We start from the raw sequence: 13991 nt of genomic DNA, 5'->3' as shown, positions 1-13991 counted from the left end.
CTAACACTGTCCTAACTATATTTGTATGTGTCTTGTGATGTGTATGTATTGTTAGGTAAACTGGGTCATAGGGTATGCATAAGTTAAAATTTATAGACAATGATCATTTTCCCCCTAATTGGTTGTACTAATATTTATATACTGTAAAAGCCTACGTTTGCTAATTTGCTTTTGTAGATAATTTCAATTTAAGACAGTATAGTAGGTATGTAGTGGTAACTAATTGTGGTTTAATTTTGGGTTTCTCAGATTTCTAATCTGATTGCACACTTTTTCATTTATTCAATGACAATATGGATATCCTATTTTTTGACAAGTTCATTTATATCTCTTGCCCATTTTTTATTGGCTTGGTCCTCACTTCCTTATTGAACTATAAAACTAATTTAAATAATTTAAGTAAAAGCTCCTTGCACATTACATGTGTTTCAAATACACATCTCCTTTCTGTGACTTGCATTTTCACTCTTAAACTGCCTTTTGATAAATGGACATACGGGAAGTGTGTCTATTCATCCTATTCCTGAGAACAAGAGTGCTTTTCCACAAGCCACTCCTCGATAAGCAATGTGGTTTCTGTGACTGTGCACATTGTGGTCCCTTTTTCCAAGAGTAAACTGCTTTTTTAGTCACTCGACCAAGCTGACAAATATCATAATGCTCTCAGTGTCTCCTTCCACTTTATTTTAAAAATATCTTATATGTCGACTAGAGCAGTTATCATATTATGTCCTAATTATTTGTTTACTTTTCTGTTTCCCTCACTATACCGCAAAGTAACTTGTGGTCAAGAAATACGAATTTATTCATTTTCTGCTATCTAGTTCAGTTTAGTTAATACTTAAAATGGACTCTTAAAGAATGCTATGGATCACATTGATTTGATTCAATCTCCTTTATCATATGGTAATATCAAATAAGGCAAAGCATCTGTTATATTCACTTCCATCTCTTTTATGATCTAACACATTACTTTTTATATGGAAGATTCTTGCAAATAAATAATTAATGAATTATCTAAAAGTTAAAGTAATTAAAAGTCTGGAATACAGAATATTTTAAAATAATTAGTTTTGTTAATTTCAAAAGTAAACTGTGATTTGAATTAGGTTAATATGGACTAATTAGTATAGCTCTTCAGAAATATTTTAACTTTAATTAAACTAGAAAACATATTCATCATTTATATACCAACTAGAGGCCCGGTGCATGAAGTTCGTGCACGGGGGCAGTGTGTCCCTCAGCCCAGCCTGCACCCTCTCCAATCTGGGACCCCTCGAGGGATGTCTGACTGCCCATTTAGGCCCGATCCCTGTTTGCCCCTAACTGCCCTCCCCTGTAGGCCTGGTCACCCCTAACTGCCCTCCCCTGCAGGCCTGGTCCCCCCCAACTGCCCTTCCCTGTAGGCCCGATCGCCCCCAACTTTCCTCCTCTGCCAGCCTGGTCCCTCCAAACTGCCCTCCCCTGCTGGCCATCTTGTGTCCACATGGGGGCAGGATCTTTGACCACATAGGATCAGCCATCTTGTGTGTTGGAGTGATGGTCAATTTGCATATTACTCTTTTATTAGATAGGATAGAGGTCTGGTGCACGGATGGGGGCCAGCTGGTTAGCCCTGAAGGGTGTCCCGGATCAGGATAGGGGTTCCCTTGGGGTGTGGGACGGCCTGGGCGAGGGGCCTGTGATGGTTTGCAGGCCGGCCATGCCCCCAGGCGACCCAAGTGGAGGCCCTGGGATCTGGGATTTATTTATCTTCTATAATTGAAACTTTGTAGCCTTGAGCAGAGCCAAGTCTCCTGCTTGCTCTGTGGCCGCAGCCATTTTTGTTGAGATTTATTTATCTTCTTTAACTGAAACTTTGTAGCCTTAAGCAGAGACCAAGGCAGGCCAGGGCTGGGGAAGCTTGGCTTCCTCCATCGCCGGGGGCAACTCAAGCCTCCTGCTCTCTCCAGCTCTGTGGCTGCCACCATTTTTGTTGGGATTTATTTATCTTCTAGAATCCAAACTTTGTAGCCTTGAGTGGATGCCTGGGCTCGGCAGGGTGTGCAGAAAGCTTGGCTTCCTCCATTGCCGGAGAAACCCAAGCTTCCTGCTCGCTCCATGGCCGCAGCCATTTTGGTTGGGTTAATTTGCATACTCACTCCTGATTGGTTGGTGGGTGTGGCTTGTGGGTGTAGTGGAGGTATGGTCAATTTGTATATTACTCTTTTATTAGATGGGATATGCATAACCCATGGATATAGACAATAGGGTGGTGAAGGCCTGGGCTGGGGGTGGGATCAGGCTAAAAGCAGTCAATGGGGGTAAAAGAGACATAGGTAGTACTTCCAACAATAAAGATGAAAAAAAACACATATTGTGTTTTTTTGTTTTCATATTGATCGTATTCTCTATTAGACCATAAACTCTTTGATTGTATATAAAATATGTTCATTCCTTTGGCTTTGTTTTCTTAGATGTTTAGTCATTCATTCCAAATTCTGATTTTGCTTAAATATTTTAATAGGATAAATTTAAAACTTTTTAGTCAGAATTATAAACAAATTATGACCTTTACCTAGCTACTATCTTCTAACTTGATAAGTAATGATAAATGTAACAGTAGAAGAAATAAAAATATGTTAAACATTAATTTTTAGCTATCACAGATTTATTTGTGCTGTTTTTCATTTTGAAATGAAGAGAACTTTTCATAAATAAAAATCTTTGCAATAAAATTCAAAAGTATATCACATTGGAAATGTCTTATTGAGTACCATGATTGCTACATCAATATTTTGTCCTTCAATTCAGTTAGCTCTTATAAGCAATATATAACTGCATAAAATAAGACAAAGAGTTTAGCCAAAGAAAATAAATATGTAACCCATGGAACCCAGGCAGTATTGTGGTAAAGGCCAGGGAAAGGGTGGTGAGTGTTGGGTTGAGCTGGGCAAAGGGGGAGCTGGGCAAAATGGGTGACATCTGTATATCAAGGAAATAAATAAATTATAATTGTTTAAAAAGTAGAGAACTCAGATTTTATAGTGATCCCTCAAATTATATAGTATTAATTGCTTTGAATTTTTTCTGACCTGTTGGCTTTAAGGTAAACCACCCAAAATGAGATATACTCCCACAGAGTGAAGTCCAATATGGTTGCCTTCATGTGACCCAGGCATTCTGAGAAACGTTTAAGCCTTTTTAACAAAAATAGCTAACGTATAATTAATTCAATGATTGCATAATTTTTTTCTGGTTTTCATCCAAGTTATACTGTGCCCTAGAATACGTATATTAAATATTATATTTCAGTGTCCCCAGGCAGTTACTGCATGAGGTTTTCAACAGCCTATCCACTAAAGCATTCTTACAAAATAAATATAGCTTGTCTTGTGCATGAGATTGGATTAACCAAAGCCATTAATTAGTACTTCTTAAAAAAAAAAAAGTATAGTTCTAAAGCATAGAACTTTAACATTTAAAGTGCTTTAATTTCAATAAAATTTCTTAACTTGTTTTATGCTCATTTTTATTATGTGTAGAAGAGAAAAATAGGTACATTATGGTGAAAAGAGCCCCTTTAATTGAAATTAAGGCTTGGGTTTGAATCATAGGTAAGTATTTAACTAGAAACTTCAATGAGTTAGCATGGTCCTAAGATGTGGTGGAATGCCTCTAGAAATCGCCAGTACCCATTGACCAGTACATTTCAAACAAGGTTTAGAGGATGATTTGATGAAAAGAGAAGAAATTAAGCACTAGATAAATGGGGGGCTGGGTCCAGAATTCCCAAACCAAGCAATCCTTTAGAATTAATTATGTATGGGCTGCTTAAAAATGTAAATTCCTCCCAGAACCACAAATCAGTGTTTTGTTTTGTTTTTAGAGAATATGAATTTGAGAAACCTAACACCAAATGAATCATATCCCTCCCAAATATAATGTCCTTAATTCTGTGAGTATTAATCATCTTGTAAAACGGATGCAATTGTTACCTCCCCAGGTTCTTGGGAACAGTCACTAAGGTGATATTTTACAAAGTATCTAGTAACCTATTAAATGTTATATCGATGCAGGTATACATCTTAGAATTAATGCAACTTCTAAATATATACTTGCGTACTTACTAATGTGGTTAAGCCCGCTTTATCCTAAATAAACTCAAGCTCCATGAAAATAAGGGCTTTCTTTTTCTTCACCTTTGTGTCTTCCGTGCCTAGCCAAAGATTGGCACCCAGTAGGCGCTTTTTTCCATATCTCTTCTCTTAAGTGGCTGAATACATGAATCAGGCGAGGTAGCAAAAGCTCAGAATGGGGGCAAAAACTAAGTAGCAGTGAGCATTCATGAAAAGCTCTGCAGTTTATTATAATGAGATTTGACCAGCAGATCTAAAATAATTCTGCAGTATGTGAATGAGTTCTCACTGCCAAGCCCTCTTGCTTGCTTTGGCAAGGAACCATCCTTCTCCAGGGAACCCATTCCAGAACTGTCGCCTCTGACCCTTTAACACTGAGCCCTGTTTGATGCTGCAACAGATGGAACTGTCAGAGAGAGAATGCATTGTGGATTCAGAAAGATTACATTTTGAGAATCTGTACATTTAGACATTTGGACAGGGAGACGCACCATCACCTGTCCTACCACTTGTCTTGCCACCATGACATCTAGAGCAGGGTGACTTGGACTGTTTCAATGAATTAACACAAGATTTCCCTTAAAACAAGCATCGTAAAAGTAGAAGTAGTAATATCCTCTGAATCCCAGGTGAGGATGATGGTATTCATCAAGGTTAGCAGAATTAGGCTGGAGTTTCAAATTCTATACTCATTCACTCAGAGTCTTTTGGGGCTGAATGCAAACATTGGGAAGTTAATATATTGGAAAACACTATGAATAGAACAAAATTTGGAGTCAAAACTAATTTGTATCTAAGCCTTGTTGTTCTGCTATCTGTGTGACTTGGGCAGGGTATTTCATTTCCTTGCACCTCAGTTCCCCCTTTTGTAAAACTGAAATACCAGGACTGACTTTATAATATTGTTGGGAGGATAAAGCTTAACAATTGGCAAAAACAACTGGCATGGATGGAACATAGTAAGCATTCAATAGATGTCTGTTGCCTTTATTAACACTCCGGACTAAAAACTTAGATGTGCCTTTCCCCACTAATGAATCATTTTGGAAAAGAATGTTTAGCAAATGTCACATTTACTTCAAATGTCATATGTTTCATCATAATAACCTTGTAACAACAGCAAATTGCTTTCATAACAAAAGCAAAAAAGATAAATGACATACTTTGTCGATCTGTGGTTAAAGTATTCTTCCTCATGAATACATTTTGATTGAACATTATCTCAGACTACACACTGTAATGCAGTAGTTTATGGCTTTTAATGATTTCAACAGTGATGGAAGATTATTGTCTTTTGTACTCAAAAATTGCATTCATGAAGCTGCTATCACCTGATTATGCAAATGTCTTTGAAGAACTTGAGACTGCATTACCTTGTAAATGTAATATCTCTTTGATTAGTGTGTATGACCACTACTTTTAAGATCTGCCTGTGCTTATTGCTCATTGAATATAGTGCCCCAGGAATCAATGAATATTGATTTAAACTGTGTTTTGGACTTTTTTTTTTCAGTTCTTCTGTCTGCTTTAATTGAAGTTGTTTCTCATCCAAACAAAGGCCAGCAGTAGCTTAGAAATATAGGTATAGATCACTTTATGGAAATCGTTATTCAACAAATATTTTTATAGCAATTTTGTCTGTATGTGCTAAGAAATGGTCAACATGATAGACAAAGTTACAGATTCCTGAAGAAACTATATTGAATGGGTCTTCTTGTTTCAACATCTTTTCAATGGTGTACAGAGAAGTTGAGGTAAATGATATACCGAAGCTGCTTATTTTATTAATGTCACAGTTGAATTGTCATACTCAATTCTTATTGCTATTACTTTGTCTATCATCTAAGCCAAAGTAGAACTAAATGTAATTTTGAGAGAAAAAATTTTAAAAATAATATTAATGAAAATAATTTGTATACAGCTTAATTACTGTAGCTTTTTGGCAAATGGTAAAATCTAGAAGTATGAGTCTTTCAACTTAGTTCTTTTTAAAGATTATTCTGGGTCCCTTGAATTTCTATATCAATTTTAATATCAGTTTTTCAGTTTCTACAACAAGACTGTCATCTGGGATTTTGGTAAGGATTGTATTAAGTCTATAGATCAATTTGAGAAAGTATTGAAACCTTAACAATATTAAGACTTTCTATTCAAGAACATAAGATCTCTCAATTTATTTAGATCTTTAATTTTTTTCAACACTGCATTATAATTTTTAGTGTAGAAGTGTTGAGTTTCCTTTTAAAAATTTATTCCTAGTATTTTTATACTATTACAAATAAATCGTTTTAACTATTTTTTTTATATATTTTCATTGCTTGTGAAGGAAATACAATTTATCCTATATAATAAAAGCCTAATATGCTAAGTATCCTGTCATCCGGTCCTCGGTCTTCCCTGCAATCAATCAAAGCATAATATGCTAATGATATGCTAAGGCCACTCAAACACTCACTATGACATGCACTGACCACCAGGGGGCAGATGCTCTGAATGATAGGTTAGCTTGCTGCTGGGGTCCAGCTGATTGGGACTGAATAAGACAGGCTAGACACACCCTTGGGCCCTCCCATGGTCCCTCCCCAGGTGGCCAATCTCTTGTTTCCCTTCCTGGCCCCAATTGTGCACCAGTGGGGTCCCTCAGCCTGGCTTGCAACCTTTTGCAATCCAGGACCCCTCAGGGGATGTCGGAGAGCAGGTTTCAGCCCGATCCTGCAGGCCAGGCCAAGGGACCCCACTGGTGCATGAATTCATGCACCAGGCCACTAGTTTTGTTATATTCTTGTATCTTACAATTTTGCTAAGCATATGTATTTGTTCCAATAGTTGAGTGTTTTTGCATGTCTGCATATTGCTTGGGATTCTCTATATGCATGATTGTATTATGTATAAATAGAGATAGTTTTTTTTTAATTCCATTATCAATGACTTTTAAAAAAAGTCTAATTGTCCTGACTTGAACCTCTTGTAAAATATGTAATGGGAGTGGCAAGAGTGGACAATTTTGACTAATTCCTGTCTGTAGAGGGAAACCATTCAGATTATTAAGTATGATATTTGCTGTGGGTTTTTTCATAGATCCTCTAAGTTGTTAGCTCTATTATAACTAATTTATTTAGCATTGTTATCATAACAGGATGTTGGATTTTGTCAAATGCTTTTTCTGCATCAATTGAGTCTTTTTATCCTTAATTCTAGTAATATGTGTATTAGATTAATTTAATTTTGGATGTTAAACCAACCTTGTATTGCTGAGATTAATTACATTTCATGTTGCTGGTTTGGCTTGTTACTAATATATATTGGGCTATAGTTATTTTTGTTTGTCTCGTGTATGTGGCTGTGTGTGTGTATAATATCTCATCTGATTAATACTGGTCTCAAAGAATAGCCAAGAAGTGTTATATTCTTGTTTATATTTTGTAAGGGTTTATGAAGAGTTGTTATTAATTATTTGGTCAATATTTAATAGAATTTATCAGTGAAAGCAGCTGAGTCTGGAAATTTTTTGTGGAAGTTTTTAAGTTACTTAATCCTTTGCTATTTGTTTATTCATATTTTTAAATTTCTTCACTAGTAGTTAGTATTTTTGAGTGTTTGAATGACTTTGTCATTTTCATTTAAATTATCTAATTATGAACATTTAGTTAGTTATTTATATAATTCCCTTATATTATTTTTTATGTTGGTAGAGATCCACTCTTTCATTCTGGATTAGTAATTTGAATCTTCTCTTTATCTTGGTTAGTCTAACTAAAGGTTTGAAAATTTTATTGATCTTATCAAAGACCTAAGTTTTGGTTTTGTTGATTTTCTCTATTTTCTATTTTCTTTATTTCTAATCTTTATTGTTTCTTTCCTTCTGCTTGATGTGAGTTTAGTTTAGTGTTTTGTCTTGTTTTTCTAGTTTCTTAAGGTGCAAGGTTATGTTATTGATTTGAAATCTTTCATTTTCACTATAGGTGTTCACAGCTATAAATTTCTCTGAGCACTGCTCCAGTTTTGATATTTAGTGTGTTGTGTGTTTTTTTAAAAAAATTCATCTCAAGATACTTTCTAATTTCTCTTGTGATTTCTTCTTCTTTGACCCATATGTTTTTAAAGATTGTGTTATTGATTTACACAGATATGTGAATTCCCTAAATTTCCTTCTATTATTGTTTTTTAATGACATTCAATCATGGTCAGAAACATATTTTGTATTATTTTAATCCTATTATATTTATTGAGAATTGTGCATCGTCTATCCTGGAAAATGTTTCATTTGTACTTGAGAAGAGGGTGTATTTGCTGTTGTGTGAAATGTTTTCCAGATGTCTAAGTCTAGTTGTGTTTATTGCTGTTCAAGTTTCATTTCCTTGTTATTCTACTTAGTTGTTTAATCTGTCATTGAAAGTGGAGTAAAATGTTTCTTACTACTATTGATTTTTATTTTTTCCTTTCTTTTATTTATCTTTATTGTTGAAAGTATTACAGATGTCCCATTTTTCTTTTCTTTTCTCTTCCTATTGACTCCCTCCAGACCACAGCCGCCCCCTCCTAGGTCTTCACCACTCTATTGTTTTTGTATCCATGGGCTGTGCATACATCATATAAATTCCCCAGATAATTCTCACCACCCCTCCCCCATCTATGCGTTCTTTCTGAGATTCTCAGTCTTGTGTTTTTCTCTCTGTGACTCTAGGAGGGCTCTTCTTGGCTGTATCTTCCTCTCCGTCAGTTTTCTGAACTTCTGGATGTTCCACTGTATTGCTTATATCATAGCTGCCAGTCAACATTTCAGTGCTCTCTATAAAAGGTTTCTCTTGTTTTCTACAATGGCCTTAGGCATGGAGTTCTCAATTCTCCTTCCAAACACAGAGCTATGGGGTACCTTATTCTAAAAGTCTGTCTTTCTTCCTTGCAGAATCCCTGTGCCATTGCGCAGGAGCTGGGAGTGGGAACCTACTTTTCCAGGAGTGACAGACGCACGACCCTATGTGTGGGCAATGGAGGGAACTGCTGGGCCCTAGTCTCACTTGCCCTTCCTCCCATGGAACCTCTACCCTGGGGGAGAGGGCAATCTAGACCCTAGTATTCTTGGCCTACTACACCTGGAGTAGAACTTCTGCCCTATTGGTGAAGGCTGGCTGGAAGAGAGACTTGGTCCTCTTGGCTGTGGCTGCCTGAAACAGAGGCTCTGAAGCACTGAATGGGGTGAAGTGGGAGGATGAGAATGCCCCCAGTCTGTCAGCTGAAAATGATTTAAGTAGAGCTGCCAGAACAGAGAGCTTGGGTGCAGGTATTGAAGCCAACATAGCATACATTCTGTAGACCCTCTGTGTTCTTGTACATATTTGGTACATTTTTAAATAATATATTTTTATTGATTTCATGGAAGAGGGAGATAGATAGATAGATAGATAGATAGATAGATAGATAGATAGATAGATGATAGAAATATCAATGATGAGAGAGAATGATCAGCTGCCTCCTGCACGGCCCCTATTGGGGATGGAGCAGCTACCCTGGCATATGCCTGGACTGGGCATCTAACTGGTGACTTCTTGGTTCCTGGGCCAATGCTTAACTGTTGAGCCACACTGGCTGGCTTCAGTATTTTTTTTGAATGACTGTTTCTCCATTTGTTCTATGCCCTTAGGATAGTAAGCCAGATAGTTTAAAGGATTGTGTGTATCTGTGTTTTAATGATTTTCACAGTTATACTGCTTTTTGCTGGGGGAAAGTATCTGTGAGGTTCTTGACTGCATCATTCTAGAAGTCCCACCCCATAGAGGATTGTATACTAATGCATGCAATATTAAATGAAAAACCTTTGTTTTAACCTGGTTTAAATGCAATGCAATGCAATTCACTAATTTTAGTGAAGAATTACATACTTAATAATAGTTCATGTTGGAAAGTTAAATATTCCATATCCAGGTTGCAGTATCTTAGAACTCTAAGGCTTATTTCAAGATTATAGAAAACTTTCAGAAAATAATGTAAGTAATTAAACTTTAACTCTACTACAATTGCCCATCTCACCACCACCCCCCCTTCCTAATTACCTATTATGATGTAATGGTATGAATGTTTGATTGGGATTAGGAAATTAATTCCAGCTCTATCTCTCATGAACTTTTGACCTTGGAGAAGTCAATTCTTCTTGTTGGCTTTACTTTCTTTAACTATAAAACTAGAGGCCTGATGCACGAAGATTCATGCACCACCTTTGCTCCCACCAGAGCTGCCTTCTGCCTCTCACCTTGTCATGTCAACTTGCATATTCCCTCCTTATTGGCTGTGGGCGCCACCATCTTCGTCATGGAGTTATGGTCAATTTGCCTATTCCGTTTTTTATTAGATAGGATTCAGTAACACAACTAGATTATTCTAAGGATCTATTTGGTTCTGTACTAATTCTAAGATTCAAGTGGTTATCTTTGAAAGTTCTAGTTCTTCATTGCTTACATCTATACAATTGGACATCATTACTAGTTACCCTCTTCCTGCTAATCTCTCCAATGTGATTACACAGTACAAAAAAATTTATGGTTTCTTGGGTCTCATTTTCCTTGGCATTTCTGTAGCTTTTGATAATACCAATCTATCGTAATGCTTAAAACTGAGTTATGGAGAGTTTCAATGATCTTTCAGTGATCCCAGAAAAATTCACAGAAATAAAACTGTGACATAGTTTCAGAATACAAACCATTGCCTTTTTTATTGAGACAAAATACCTAAGGCAAAATGACACTTTGCTGTATTTCACCTGGGCACCATCTTGGAAATGAAGCTGAATGTAAGTGAAAGCCAGTAACACTAAGAGTAGATAAGATTTGCTTCTTTCAAAAAAAAAATGTTTGAGGCATCTGTTTATTCACATGTTCAGAATTTTTCTCAATGGCTCCTTTAACCAGAGAAGGTGTTGTAATCAGAATCAGAAAATATTAAGGGAAGTTGTTTCTTCTTTGGAATAACTTTCTTCCTGGATAACTCTCAAGGGCACTAGGTTTTTCCGACTGTGTATGTTAAGGTCGTCAGACTTGTACTTTAAGGGTATATCACATTGCTGATGTTATGATTTTTTTTTTTTGGCTGGAAATTTTAAATCCACTTAGGTGTTATCCAAATTCCATACATTCATGCTTAATTTCCTAGACAACGACACATGGCTACCATTCCCCTTCATTTAACAACTGTTCTTCCTCTTAAACCAAGACCATTTTTGTTTTTCCTAGGTAAGGCCATTAAGGCTCAAGCTAGTTGTGTAGTTGTGGCTTTCTGGCGAGGTCACTCTACTTTCCTGATAAAACCATCTTGATCTTTATATTCTTAAGCAGGAGTTTAGGGTACAAGTCAGAGCCAACCACAGGGCTTCAAATGTGCTCTTGTTGCTCTACATCCAGAAAGAGAGTATTTTAAGACCTAATTAAATAAGTAAGAGCAGCTACTTTTATCTCAAATATTCTTTTTAAAAAGTCAGTTCAGCAGTCACTCTGTGGCCAGTCATTAAAGTTCTTTTTCTGGCATGACGTCTAACTCAAATTGAGGGAAAATTGCCTAACATTCCCTGGAGACCAATTGCTTCCAGCCAGACTACTTATTAAATAATTCCAGTTCAGACCTATGATTGTTACATGCACCTTTATCCTCGACTCACTGAGAACAAGCACATTTTTTATTTCAACTAAGTGTTAAATTCTGTAAATTAATCCTGGTTCTATGGGGTTGGGTAATAGTTCTTACAAAGTGACTGTGCTCTGTTCTCAGACTTTCACTGATGAGCAGTGAATACCTTCACTTATTTTGACCTTTACATCCCCAAGGGAGCATACCAATTCATAATCTGTTTAAGTCATTATAGACATTTTTCACACCATTTTCACTTCCTTTCCCTCTCTCACATCTTTCCAAATCTTTTGAGTTGCCTTTTTAAGAACAAATTTCACACTGAATTAGAGAATTATATAAAAACTAAAACAGCAATCTGTCTTTGAAGAGTAATCTGGCCATTACTGTAGATGTTTATAAATTTGCTTAATTAATGCATGGGAATATGCCCTAACAAATATGTTAGATAACTGACAATTTGATTATATACAATTGTGAAAAATAAAATCACTTTCATTTCTATTATATTTAAACAAGGGAATTGCTCTTTTTGCAGGCAGTTTTATGTGGTTCTCGCTAATATATTAAAAAATTTAGACACGCAAATTGAAATTTCTCAGCTTAGAAAGGAAAATAGTAGTAAAATGAAATTAACCCTTAAAACTCAGACACTAGCTCTTTAAAATATTGATTCATTCATCAAATGTACATAATTTTACATGCATCATAGTGGCAAAGTCTTAAATATATATTTGAATAAACTCAGCAAACAGATACTTATATTTAAGGTCATAACGAGGAACCACTTTTTAGTGCTTTGTCTAGAATTAGTAAAAACGTCGATAATTGAGTGAACTATCTTCTATTCAGTGAAAGAAAACAAATTGAAAGAAAAAAAATATTATGTGGGTGGAATATATCATTTAAATAATACTTAATTTGACATATCAGCCAATCACAATGTTTATATAGCTTCTTTGGATCGGATTCAAGCAAACAAACAAATTGCTAACAACAACCACAGAAACAACAAACATCGGGGATATTTTAATGTTAACAAGATATTGTAATTTTAAACATTAGCTCCCTTCTTCCCTTCATCCTTTCTCAATGCCTTTGCTTATGCTCTTCCTTCTTCTCTTTTCCCTTTTTCTATCAACTCACTTTGTGCTCAAATCCTGCCTGTGTGTCAAGGCCTATTTCAAATCGCAACTTCTCTACAGAGTGTTCTTTTGATCTCCAGTTTGTGGAAATAAACACTCCACTCTCACTCATTTGTCTGCCTGCATGTCTTTTTTTTATACTATAGTTACATACGTGTATATAGTACACATATATAGTCTGAGACTACAGGTGCTTATTTACATTCTGGATTTTACATATATTAACTTCACTGGCAGAGAATAAGGGTGTTCTTCCTTTTTGAAACCCATAGAGAACCCAACCTTATGAGTTGCTTGAATGAATGTCTTAATGCTGGCTATATGGAGAGTTATATTTTTTGTAGGAAGGGTTTGAAAGAAACATATCCCTTCTTGGGAATCTCATGTTAGTCTCATATGTCTACATAGTAAGTGCATAAAAAATAAAACCTACACAAAGTGCGAAGAGTAAATAGGGAAGGACTACTCATCCACCAACATAGAACCCAGAAGACCCCATGGAATATTTCATCAGGATCTTGAAGGAGAGGTAGGCATTTTTAAATCCCTAAATTCTTTCCTCTGATCTGCTACACAAACAGCCACCAAAGTTGTTGTTTTCTAAAATGCCAACCTCATGATGGTTCTGAGTTTGCCATCAGGTATAGGACTGGGTTGAAATCATTTAACATGACACACATATTTAGCACATAGCCCATATTTTAAACTTTATTTATCATTAATATCCTATATAATGCAGTTATACCTAATGGCTTACAATGTGCTGGACTTACATTCTGTGTTGTGCCTTTGTATATGTTTTCCTTTTTGTTGTTTTAGTTTGGTTGGGTATTTTAGCCTGGAATCTTCTTGCCCTAAAGGGGATTATTTTCTCAACCGTATAAATTCAGCTGCAATGCCACTTCCTCAGCAAAGATTTCTTTGACTCTTTGACCTCGTTGTTCTCCAAGTAGGGAGGATGTATGTTTTTTTCCTGTTCTTACTGCATTTTGTTCATAAATCTATTATATTCACTTCATCAAGTCTTAGTTATCTTGTCTGTAAAAATGCAGAGGGTAAACCAGAATAATCTCTAAAGTCACCTCCAGCTTTAATGTTCTTTCATAGCTGCTAC

General features: G+C 36.0%; 1 protein-coding gene across 3 annotated transcripts in view; it reads left to right on the top strand.

The window, feature by feature from the left end:
- The window catches only part of ERBB4 (erb-b2 receptor tyrosine kinase 4), a 932247-nt gene that overhangs the window by 399467 nt on the left and 518789 nt on the right, over positions 1–13991 (top strand). The gene's annotated exons all lie outside the window — the stretch shown is intronic.

Source organism: Cnephaeus nilssonii, assembly GCF_951640355.1.
Source record: "Cnephaeus nilssonii genome assembly, chromosome: 10".
NCBI classification, from domain to species: Eukaryota; Metazoa; Chordata; class Mammalia; order Chiroptera; family Vespertilionidae; genus Cnephaeus; species Cnephaeus nilssonii.
Note: the sequence above shows the minus strand (reverse complement) of the source record. Positions and strands in the feature narration are given on the sequence as shown.